The following is a 12,359-nucleotide window of genomic DNA, read 5'->3' on the forward strand; positions in this document are numbered from 1 at the left end:
CCAGACGACGTTTAAATACTGGAAGAGACAAAGAGTTGCAGGTACAGCTGAAGCCGAGTCTTTGTGGGGTGCTCGGCTGGCATTCCAGGGTACACCCTCGTCAGTGGCATCCGTCAGCTGGTGGGCCCCTCCTCTGTCCTGACTGGGGGGTTTTCTGGTCATTAGGGAACCCAGGGCCCTGGGAGGGAGACCTCAGCCCAGTTGGGTTGTGTGGACGAAAGGGGCCACATAGTAAACCTGACACGCTCAGAGAGGCTCAGCGACTGAAACTGACCACACAGGATGGGCTGAACATACAAAGTCCTAACTGAAAGTGTGGACGAGAAAGGGGCCACATACTAAACCTGACACACTCAGAGAGGCTCAGAGACTGAAACTGACCACACAGGATGGGCTGAACATACAAAGTCCTAACTGAAAGTGGGTCATGGCCCGTAGTCACATCCTGGGCCTGTAGCTTTCTTGATAAAGGTCAGTCTTTACCTGAAGAGAGCCTGTCTATTTATTGTCTTTCTGCATCTAAGATAACATACCCTGTAACGTCAGTCATCCCTTTTTCCGGATCCCTCAGGGCACAACCCATGGCACTGAGCAAGAGACCACAGAACCCCTCATTGTTATCTCCTTCCCCGAATAAAATCTCTATGTGCTGTAAATGTTCATTATTAACTGTCCTGTGCCCACTGATGTAAAGAAGTACCTGTCTCTCTCCCTTTCACTTTTTATCCAGCCCCAGAGGCTTCTCTGCTTTGCTTTCTCCCACCCCCTTTATCTACCACCCATGGATTCCACGTAACCTTCTGTAACTCTCCTCCTTTGATTCTAATGTATAGAACAAGCTGCAAAACTGCTTTTCGCGGGAGCATTTTTCAGTCTGTTGAGATGTTGCCTCCCAGCAACTGTCGTCATTTAGGCTCAAATAAACTCATTAAAATTTTCCACAGGTTTGGAAGTTTCTTACGTCGACAGCTGGAAGATAACTGTTTCTACAGTGCATTTGTTCAGAACTGCTGGTGTTCCCAGTACCCATTTTCCTTTGTTCCACAGACTAAGCCGAGTCTCAGGCTCTCGGCCCATTAGGATGTAAGCTGCATCCCAGCAGGTTGAGAGCAGCGCGGCCAATTTCCAGCATTTTCTTTAAAAGGTAGCCTGAAGGCTCCGGAACAGGAACCGGCCGGGACGCCTCCCCCTACCAACAGGACTGCATCTGTGTGCTGCGTCTGCTTCTCTGAAGAGGTATCTTCAGTGTAGAAATGACAGTGACGCCACGGACAAGTGTTGGAAAGATCATTAAAAACAAACTCTCCTCCCCGGAATCAGAAGATAAAGGAATCAGCTGATTACCTAATAAGCAGAAAGTCGGGATGGGCGTGTCACACTCCTGAATGGGACAGGCTGCCAACGGGAGCCTCTGGTCTGGCAGGACCCACCCTCAAATAGGCAAGTGGTGCAGCTTGGAGCCAGACGCCCACTGAAGTCAGGAAACTGGGCCCGGGGCTTATCTCTTGAAGAGATGCTCATGGACCTGAGCTGTCATCCCAACTGTGAGACTGGCCAGAGGCTTTGAGCCACTGAGAAGATTTAGGTACCTTGGGACAGGTCAGAGGAAGAACCTCCGAGAGGGAACAGGAGGGGAGGGTCTCTGGATTGAGGCTGGAGAAGATGGGGCGTGGCCCAGGGGAGTGCCCAGGTCTGCTCTGGACTGTTGAGTTGGGGGAGCTTTACACATCCTGCCGGGTTCCCTGCTCCCTGTCAGTGGTTTTCACTGAACAGACTGCCAACCCTTGTCAGTCCTGACACAGCTGGGTTTGGAGGGTTTGGGGGCACAGTCCTGGGCCACTGGGGGGATGAACGGGCCGCCTTTCTAGAGGGCAATGCAGAGATTTCAAAGACACATTACCTTTTTAGCTGTAAGTCATTCATTTTTAGATTTTTAATCAGATTTAATTCACAGAACATAAAATTCACCCTCTTCACATGTAGATAGGTGGTTTTCGTACACTCACTGAGCAGTACACCATCACCACTGTCCCTTCCGGGACATTTCCTCACTCCGACTTCTTCCTCCTCCCAAGGGCCCCCACTCCTCTACCTTCTGTCTCTGTGTGCTGCCTATTCCGGACAATTAATGTAAAAGAAATCACTCTTTTCCTTTTTTGTTCTTTTAAACCAATTTCAATTCATTAGACACAGGGGCATCTACATATATTTTAATCAGTAGCACATGTCAGTGTGGAATGTATTTCTTAGTAGTCAGAGAAAACAGGGTATACAACCTTTGACCCAACAGTTCTACTAATAGGAACTTACTCCTCAGATACATGTGCACAAGTGGGGAAGTTACACACCACACACACACTCACGCACACTGGTTGGAGTAGCAAAAACTGAGTTGCCTGAGGGTTCATTACTAGAGGGTGAACTAAACAACGGGAGAGCCATGAAATGGAACACTACGCATCCATTAAAAAGGTAGCTCATTAGGTCCTGACTCGGGTTGTCCACTTTTCAATATATTATAGGTACATATGCTAAAAACCATAGCAAACACAAGGCAACAAAGACCCACAAGCGGACGAGCAAGTTAAACCACACAGGATGCTCGTCCTGAACCTCGCGCCTGCGCTCTGACTCACCGGCCGCGCGGGGCTGCGATCAGAGCGCGACCACTTCCTGGCACCAGGTGCCCAGCACCTACGTGGGTGGTCGCGCCCGCGCTTTTGCGGATTGTTACCGTTCGGTTTGCTTGGTTTCCAGATGGCAGGGTTTTCTCTCCCGGCGGCGGGAAGCCTGACAGCGCGGCCCTGCGCGCACAGCCCCGCCTCCAAAACGCGCAGCTCGGCTCTGAGCTGCTCGCACGCGGTGTCAGCGCCCCGGGCTTGCGCTCGTGGACTTGCCCTTTCCTGGACTCAAGGATCGCCCCACTTTTCTTCTACAGCAAAGGCTCTCCAACTTTCCTGAGGCCATGTTAGCTAGGGCTGAACCTGTGTCCGCCAAACTGGGTCATATGTTGGAGGCCTAACCCCAGTACCTCGGGATGTGACTATATTTGGAGATGGTCTTTCCAGAGGAGATCAGGTGAAGATGCGTCATTAGGGTCGTTGTCTCCAGGGGGGCCCTAATCCAATATTGACTGGTCCTTATAAGAAGGGGAAATTGGGCCAGAGACACAGAGGGACGACCTGTGAGGACACAGGGCGGAGACGGCGTCAACCCGCCAAGAAGAGATGCCTGGAGCCGGCTCCCTCACAGCCTCAGAAGGAACCAGCCCTGCCAGCACTTGGATCTGGGGCTTTGGCTTCCAGATTCGTGAGACGATCGTGTCTGTTGTCCAAGCAGCCGGTGTGTGCTTCTTTGTACTGCGACAGGCTCCCCCAGCAAAGACAGTAACTGCTTTGAGGTCTGCTGCGTGAGTTCCCGAGACGCCACGTTCCACTGCAGCACACGCACAGCCCCGAGGTCCACGATTCACGGTGACCTGACTCAGTGACTGCTGGTGTTACTTTGTGTTTACCCTACCATTTTGTTAATTCCTCCCTTACACCCAGACCCGTTAAATATTTTTCTTCAGACACACATCTCTCTGGCACACTCTCACTTTACTGGGTGTGGGCATTTCCCAAATCTTCTTGTAATTTCTTCCGTCCTTCGTTAATCTTACACACTTAACTCTAGGAGAGTGACCCACGTCCACGTCCAAGTGATACTGGAACTGCCCCTGAGGTGCTGACTGCAGGAGGCAGGGGTCCCAGAACCTTGGGTCGAGGGCCAGACGTACGCCCAGGCTTCTGTGACGCATGTGGTATGTTGTACATTCTTCCTTGCCTGTTTCCTTTTTTGCAACCCTTCATAAAAACAGGAGACCCATTCCCGGCCCCAGGGCCATATAGACACCAACCCACCGCCTGCATTTGGTCTGGGGCCGTAGTCTGACGTCCCCTGACAGGGGGTATGATCAATGGAATTTTCATTTCTGAGGGACCAAAGGGGATGATGGTCATGTTAGCAAGTTAACCAGAAGGGTTACAGGGATGCAAACTGAAGTGTTGGAGGCGCGTCCTCCCTCAGCCCCTGTGGGGGTGACTGTCCTGCTTGTCCTGGGACACCCAGCAAAGCCCTTTCCAGCAGCTGGATCTCGTGACCAGCCAGCACTCTAAGTGTGCAGCAAACGGTTGTAGAATGACTGAATGAGCGAATGAGATTCTCATTGTCCTGCTGAAGGGCCCAGCAGGGAGTGGTCTGCATGCTCCCCTTCTTTCCGCTCCTTTTGTCGTTTCCTGTCCGGGGGGTGCTGGAAGTGATCCAGGCCAGCACCCTCCTCATTGGGGTCAGGATGTCCGTCTACGCAGTTGGCAAACCAGGCAGTAAAACAAAGAAAGCAGAGGATGACACATATGACACAGCAGGAGCAGCTGACATGGCACCAAGAATTTCTAAGAGCCCATAATCTGGGTACTTCTGATTTCTCTAACAAATAAATGCTCATCAAATATTGACACACTCAGGGAGTTACAGAACAAAACCATGCTGGGCATTTATCTGAATGCAAACTACCTTCCCAGAAAAACCGGTACACAAATGCTCACAGCAGCTTCATTTGTCCTGGGTCCAAACTGGAAGCAGCCCAGAGTCCTTCAGTAGGTGTCAGCAAAACCAACCGGTCCGTCCACAGCTCTGCGATCCAAAGAAACGAGCCATAGATCCTGCAACACTTGGAGGCGTGTCCAGGGACTGGGCGGAGTGAAAAAAAAGCGTCCCAGAAAGTCACACACTATGCAATTCCACTTGAAATGATGAAATTTTGGAAATGGAGAAAAAGGACTGGTGGCTGCCAGGGATTAGGGCTGGGGTGGGTGGGAGGGGTGGGTAGGGTCCTCGGGTGCTGGGGAGTTCGGCATCCTCACTGTGGTGGTGGGTGCGGGAACCTACGTAATGCACGTGAGCGCACACATGTGCAAGTAAACCGGGGAACCGGGGGCCTGAAATCAGACGGGTGGATTGTGTGCCTGTCAGTACCCAGGCTGTCATAGGGCTATCATTTTGCAAGCTGTTACCATTGGGGAAACCGGGCAACAGGTACAGAGAGCTCTGTATTAGTTTTTACAACCACATATGAACCTACAATTATTTCAATAAAAAAACAAAACTCACAAAACCATAGTGTTAGTTTCCTAGGGCGGCCATAACAAAGCATCATAAGTGGGTGTCATAAGACAACAGAAATTTATTCTCTTCAAGGTCTGGAATCCAGGTGTTGGCAGGGCCAGCTCCTTCTGAAGGACAGCTGTCCCCTGCCTGTGCCCTTGTTTCTGGTGGTGGCGGTGACCCGTGGCTTGTGGGCGCATCACCCAGTCTCTGCCTCTTGGTCACGTGGCCTTCTCCCTTCGTGTCTGTGTCTAAATTTCCCTCTATATGAGACCACCTGTCATTGGATTTAGGCCCAGCCCAATCTAGTGTGACCATCTTAACTTGATCACCGCAAAGACCTTATTTTCAAATAAGGCCCCTTCACAGGCGCTAAAATGTAACATGTCTTTCTCGGCGGGGGGTGGGGTGGGATGAGACACAATTCAACCCCCAACAGCCAACCTCAGTTTCATCCTACCTGGTGCGTCACGGGCCTGCCCCTCCAGGTCAGGGGGCCTCCTGGTGGGCCACAGTCAGAGAGACAGCCGAGGGGGTCTGGGACCCGCAAACTTGTGCACACCGGCGGTGTGGACTGTGGACCATAGTACGCATCCTACAATTATGACGCGAAATGTGTATGCTATTCTAAATAACAAAGTGCAAACTCATTTTTAAACGGCAGTGAATTCTCTCCTTCAATGAAGAACCAGATATAATTGCTATTACTTGAGGGGCCATGGTAATTTGGGGGTGTTAAATGTGGTTCTCACACTCAGAATATGGATGTGACACGCTCATGTGTCCGACACTTCAAAGGTAATGTCACGCTGTAAACGCCTTGGCAAGACGCTGGGCATTTTGCTGTGGGGCCCAGGGCTGCACCATGACTGTGACCCATGACCCACCCCCCCCCACAGTGGCCGGTGGCCCCTGCTGGCCTCCCTGGGAGGTGGCTCCAGCCTGGCAGCAGCTCTTTACCAAGAAAGTGAACAGGAAGTCCCACACACTGCGGTGGCCCCCGAGTTCTTAATAAGGGAGTTTCTGGCCTAAGGGGGGGTAAATGTCTCATGGAAACAGGCTGTCAGTTGAGCCCTGTGGGGTTTTCTGCTGGGAAACTCTGTGTGTTTTGGCTTCACAGAAACTTCAGGTGATCGCTGGGGAATTCCGAGCTTGCCACGGGGAGCAGGAAGAGGACCCTGAGACACTCCCTAAGAGTCACGATCCACCTCAATCCCAGACCCGCTGTGCTCCCCAGAGAGGAGACTCACGGTGGGAGGGGCCTGAGGAAGTGGCCCTCAGACAGGTCCAGCCCCTCTCCCCTCCTCCCCCGCCACTACCCCCCCCCCCTGGACTCCCTCTTCTCTCCTCTCTCGAGCTTTCGCCTGCAGAACGGGAGGCGCCCCGGCCTTGCCTTCACTCCTGTAACGGGCTTTGTGGGGACTTTCAGTAGGGCTGGGTGCCACTGTGAACCAGGACACGGGACACTGTGGCCTGGGGGTTCCTTTGAGACAAGAGAGTTAAGGTGAATGCACGTCCTTCACAGCCTCGAGGACGGCTGGTGGTTTAAAACAATGGCCTTGTGTTCACCAGGCCCCGCTCAACCCTGAGTGGGAACCAGATGGGGGCCCTTCGTACAGCTCCCGGGGTCCCCCTGGGCTGGCAGAGCGTACAACTCCTGGGGCCTCGCCACGGGCAGGCCCGTGTTAGAAAAGAACCTCCAGAGCAGATCAGCCCCCCTGTAGGTGTCACCTGGCCTGTGGCAGGCACGGCGGCTGCCCTGGGGGACCCTGCGCCCAGCCCAGCACAGGACTAGGGGTTTCTGGGTCTGACCTGGGATTACCCACGGCGCCTTCCCTCACTGAGGGCCGAGGCAGCAAGATGCAGGTCAGCGCTCACCTGTGCCAGGTACTGCTGTCACGGGACCCTGCAGCCCTTCCTGCTGGCAGGTCAGCATGTGACTGTGTGCCCCTCTGCCGGCCATGGCTGTCCCCTCTGCAATGGGGACGTGGAGCTCAGGGCTCCCGCCCAGGTGCCCACAGGTGAGGGGAGGTGGGGCCAACTTACAGCACATGAGCCCTCTGTCCCTGTGACCCCATAAATGCTTTTCCCCCAGGACAGGGCTGGGCCACAGGTACACAGACACACACACACGTACACACATCACTCATACAATTAACACATACGCACTCACATGCACGTGCCCACATACATGTAGTCTTGCACATCAATTCACACAAGTCACACACACGAGTGTGCACACCCACAATTCACGTATGCACACTCACACACGCTCACTCACAGCTCATACACATTCACACACATGCACGTGCACACATGTACACACAACACCATGCTCACTCACAGCAGACTCCCGTCACGGGCACTGCAGACGTGGGTAGGAAGCGGGAGGTCCACACCTCGGCATCATTACCTGTAATGTCACATGTGTCTTTGCCATAATGTCCTTTTAAGAATAATGCTTTTTAAAAACAATGATTTAAGTTGTGACAATAACAGAAGCCCACAGTAAATATTCAAACAAATGAGTCCCCCACCCAACGGCGGTCGTGGTCAGTTGTCTCGCATCTGCCCTTCGAGAGACGTACGAGGAACAAGGCCGTGGAGGACAGTCTTTCAGTGTCTCTCACCATCCAGGCTGCTGTGCACGCGTTGTCCACGCTGCTGCCCGGTGGGGAGACACTTACCCTCTGGCTTTACCGCCGCAGCCTGCGGACGCCTGGATCGCCCGTGACCAGCTCTTGGAGCAAATGCCCAAGGCTGTCTGCAGGGTGAAGAGCTGGAAATGGGATCTGGGGACAAGCACATGTGCACTTTCATTTTTGTAATGCCAAACTGCGCTCCTTTGAGCAAGAGCTCTCAGACACCTGGACCCTCGACCAGGGCCTGCTGAGGTGACAGAGCTCAGGTGGCGCCAGGTCCCCTCAGCACCCCAGGCCCCAAGAAGCATGCGCCCCAGAACAGACAGCCAGCTCGCTGCACTTCCAGCGCCTGCCCCTGCTGCTCCTCTGGGCAGAGGTCTGCTCTGGGCGTCACCCTTACCTCAGGCAGCCATGTCACCTGCACTGGGGGACACAGGTCCGGACCTGTTCACAGCAGTTCCTCCAAAGTGAGACTTGGCCTCCCCTGACCCCACCTTCCCCTCCAACTCTACTCAGCCACTTTCACTCACAGATCTGCTTTTTATCTTTACTTTTGGATGTTTTTTTTACTGTAGTAAAATACACGTGACATAAAACTCACCATCTTAGCCATTTCAAGTGCACAGTTCAGGGACACTGAGTACATTCACACTGTGTCATCACCTCTGTCATCTCCAGAACTTTCCATCTTCCCAAGTAAACTCCGTCCCCATGAAACACACACGCCCTCCCAGCCCCTGGGAACCTCTATTCTCCTCTCTGTCCCTGTGAGTGTGACTCCTCTGGGGACCTCACACGAGTGGGTCACACAGGATTTGTCCTTTTGTGCCTGACTGGGTCCACGGAGCGTGTCCTGCAGGTGCATCTGTCACAGCAAGTGTCACAGTGTCCTCCCTGTTACGGCTGGATAACGGGAATCTGTTTGGCCTCTCTTCTTCCATGTCATCTTGTCCTCTGACCCTGTGGCAGAAGTACCTTGATGAGACAGGACGGTGGTGTCCTGGCAGCACCCACTCCTGCACCCACTCAGCAGAGAGGCAGAGATGAGCAGCGAGCACATGTCTCTGCCTCACTCAACTGTCTGCAGGGATGACCACTGCTCCTCCCACAACCTTGCGTCCTCGTCAGAAAACCAAGGCTCCGCAGGACCAAGGCCTTGGCCAGACAGGTGTATGGGGGCCGAACGTGCCACCTGCACCCTCGTCCAAGGGGCTTCGGGTGCCCACTGGGCCAGCAGGCGTCCCAGGTGAACCCGCTGGGCCAGGACCCAGGGCGGCTCATGCCTTCTTACCAGGAACACTTGCATTTTCACCTGGAGCCTCTGAAGCCTCGAGTCCACGTGACAGATGGTGGCGTTTCAGGCACAGAGCCTGCAGATGGGGTGATAGTGGGGGACAGAAGCCCTTTCAGGCTGCCCAGCTTCAAAGGCCTGTCCTGCTGGGTGACACGCCCACTGTCCCGAGGCTGCCGTCTGCACGGCAGGCAAACCTGTCTGCCCGCCTGCCCGTCCTGCCCTGACTGACTCAGCGCCACCAGTCCAGCTCCACCCTCCTCCCCTGCCCTCCTGCCCATAAACGAGCCACCCATCCCAGCCAGGACGGGAGGTGCAGCCGCCCGCCCATCACCATGTCCTAGGGAAGGTCTCCCAGGTACCCTGGAGGCTGTCAGTCATTTACATGTTAATGCAAACAAACGAACAAGCGGGTTTTGCCACGTACCTGACCCAGAGGGACCCATTCAGGCAAGAGACTTACCTGCAGAGCTGGGAGGGGCCGGGCACTTCCCAGAGCGCAGGTCTGGGGGCGTGGCACCAAGATCCCCTGACTTCTCAGAGAAGCGCCTGGAGCGGTGAGGTCACGCCAGGACAGACAGGCTCTCACAGAAAGCCTCAGCTCCTTAGGATTCCAGCTCTTTCCGGGGCTTTGTAAGGAGCCAGCAGCAATGCCTACTTTCATTCATTTTTGTCCAGGGCCATCCTGTGACACCATCTGCTGCTTTTCTCTGTCTGTATGAGCCAGGAAGCAGGGAGAGCCGTCCTGCCTCGGGCCAGTATTGACCACACACGGCCTTGCTCCCAAATGTCTCCTCCAGGTGACAGCCTAGCAAAAACCTACACCTCACTTCTCGGAACACTTAAAATCTGCTGGATCCTTCTGTCGGGAGCCAGTTCCCCCTGGGTCGCTCGTGTGTCTGCACGTCCTGTGAGCAGAAACATTGACAGCTGTTGTTTCAGGCTGTCTTGTCATGGATGCTCGAAGAGCATCAGGCAGGGACTCAATATGGAGCAGAGGCCAGGCATGCGCATGGCCTGTCATGGATGATGCTGCTTTTCAAGCACAGGGTCCTCCCGCAACGCCACTGCCTGTGCAGGTGCGGCTGTGCAGGTCCTTCAGCTCCCCTAAAATGCAGGTGTGTCCAGGGGACAGAGTACAGCGCCTTTTCCTGAGCAGGCAGGGCGGGTGGGAGCACGGGCAGCTCTGTAAGCTGAGGGTCCTAGAAGAGGGTATGGACCTCGTTCACAATCTGCCATGGGCAGCACAACCCGCACGGCTGGCCCCTCGCAGCAGGACGAGGAGTGTGGGCCCTCAAGGATTCCAGGTGGACGAGCCGCCCGGCACCAGCGAGAGGGAGCTTAGGGGACACGTTGGGACACACTGTCAGCACTGGGCTGGGACAGGGGTGGGTTGCCCGAGTCGGGAGGTCAGCTGTTCCAGCAGCAGTTTGAAGAGCAGAGCGTCTGTGTCTCAGAGAAACGAGTGTCCATTTTTGACAGCTTCTGTGGGAAGCTGGATCTGTAGGGAACAAGTTTCCTTTCCTTTTATCAGCTCTGCCTAAGCCCCTTGCCTTGGTGGGACCCACGGGTGGCCGCCACCCAGGGACATCACGCCAGTCCTGACCACAACCAGCCTGCGGAATGCCAAGGTTCCCAGCGCCAGGCCAGGTGTGGCTTGTTGGGCGGGGATCCCTCTGAAGGCACAGGTTGCCTCAGCCCAGGTGCTCGCCCAGGCCCCACCTGGGCCTGTGGCCAGTAGTCTCTAAATCTCTCGGACTGGACACATCGATGGATAAAAATGGTTGTGCATGCAAATTCCACACGATGGCAAAACTAGATATTAAATATCGATAAAGCTTCAATTCTTTCTTATGTTTTTAATAAAAAACATATCTAAATAGAACCCACCTGTCACTTCTCTCTGTGCCCAATAGATGGTCTTAGTGCCCACTGTTCTCCTGATCCCAAGGAAAGTTCCTGGGCTGGGAGGGACCTGGGCAAACAGCTTGTCTGGTGTCTGCCCTTTGCTGCCCCCACTGTGGCCGTTCCCTCGCTGACCCAAGGTGACCTGCTCGTCTTCCGGACCCAGCCGGTCCGCAGGCCTGGGCTCCAAGATGTGTTTCCCTGAGAACTTGTTTCCCAGCAGCTCTTGGGAAATATGTGTTTTTCTGAACCCTGAGAAAATTCAGTTGAGAAATTGGTAAACTAGGAAAAAGGACTATAATTCTGCCAGAATCAGAACTTCATCATCGACATAAAGTCATTGCTGGCTGGGGGCACCCCCGGTGTCGCATGGGAAGCTGCAGAAGGGACGTTTTCGGGCAGTCAGTTGTAGTGGGGAGCCGGCAGAGGCACAGGCAGCCCCATAGGAGCTGTGTCACAACGTGAGCGAGTGCCAGCCTGTCTGCGGTGTGTCACCCCTGCACATAATGCAGCCCTGGCCAGCCACTCCCCAGGCACACTGTCCAGGACCCCGCGGTGTCCTGGAAGGGCATGCTGCAGAGGGGAGACCTGCGCTGGGCACTCACTTGCTGGCAGGTTGAGCGCCACACGTGTGAATGCTACCCGGCTCCAGAGCTTGTAAATGCTGCTAAACTTCATATTCCTTATGAAACAGCTTTTCAGGTATCCACAGCGACGAACGCAGTCTGAGGAACGTTCAAGTATTTTAAGAAAGATAAAGGAAATCAACCATGGTGTGGCCAGAGCTGTTTTAAATCACAGTGAACTGTGCATTTATGTCTTTTTAAAAAAGAAAAGCCCCAAAACTGTTAGTATGACCCTATCACAGAAAAATGACTCACTCTCATATAGGCGCTCAATATTCCTTAAAGACGTGAAAATAAAGTGGTACAAGAAAACTACAGACCAACTTATGATTTCTGGAATCTGGTAACTCTCAGGAATTCTGATTTCTCATTCCCACATTTTGAAGATGAATACCGGTCAGGAACTTGTGACTAAAGGGTCACCCATGTCCTGTCTCCACCCTCATTTCCAGCTCTCCATCACCCCACCCCCAGCTATCACAGGTCCCTTGTTCACTCAACAAACGTTTCTTGAACTCTGACAATGTCTGGTGCTGGGTGTGGCCGTGGGCTGTGAAGTGAGTGGACATGGACACTGCCCTCTAGGAAGACACGAAGGTGGGGATGGCCGTGACCAGGTAGGTAGAACAGGATGACAGCAGGCTGAGGCGGGTTATCTGCCATCTCCCTGAATAAGTCACAGATAAGGTATACGAGTACACAGGCCTAGAAGGAGAGGGTGTCCTCAGGCACCGGGTGGGTGCAGAACTG

General features: G+C 53.9%; 1 long non-coding RNA gene across 1 annotated transcript; it reads right to left on the reverse strand.

Annotated features, from left to right (window-relative positions):
• Nucleotides 1–7,524: 7,524 nt before the first annotated feature.
• LOC117018223 (uncharacterized) lies at nucleotides 7,525–10,159 on the reverse strand. The gene is made up of 3 exons (XR_004422189.1): nucleotides 9,542–10,159; nucleotides 9,079–9,157; nucleotides 7,525–7,937 (listed from the first exon to the last, which is right to left on the reverse strand). It is a non-coding gene; the product is annotated as an uncharacterized LOC117018223 (long non-coding RNA).
• Nucleotides 10,160–12,359: the final 2,200 nt, after the last annotated feature.

The sequence above is a fragment of the Rhinolophus ferrumequinum genome, chromosome 26 (genome assembly GCF_004115265.2).
Source record: "Rhinolophus ferrumequinum isolate MPI-CBG mRhiFer1 chromosome 26, mRhiFer1_v1.p, whole genome shotgun sequence".
NCBI lineage: Eukaryota > Metazoa > Chordata > Mammalia > Chiroptera > Rhinolophidae > Rhinolophus > Rhinolophus ferrumequinum.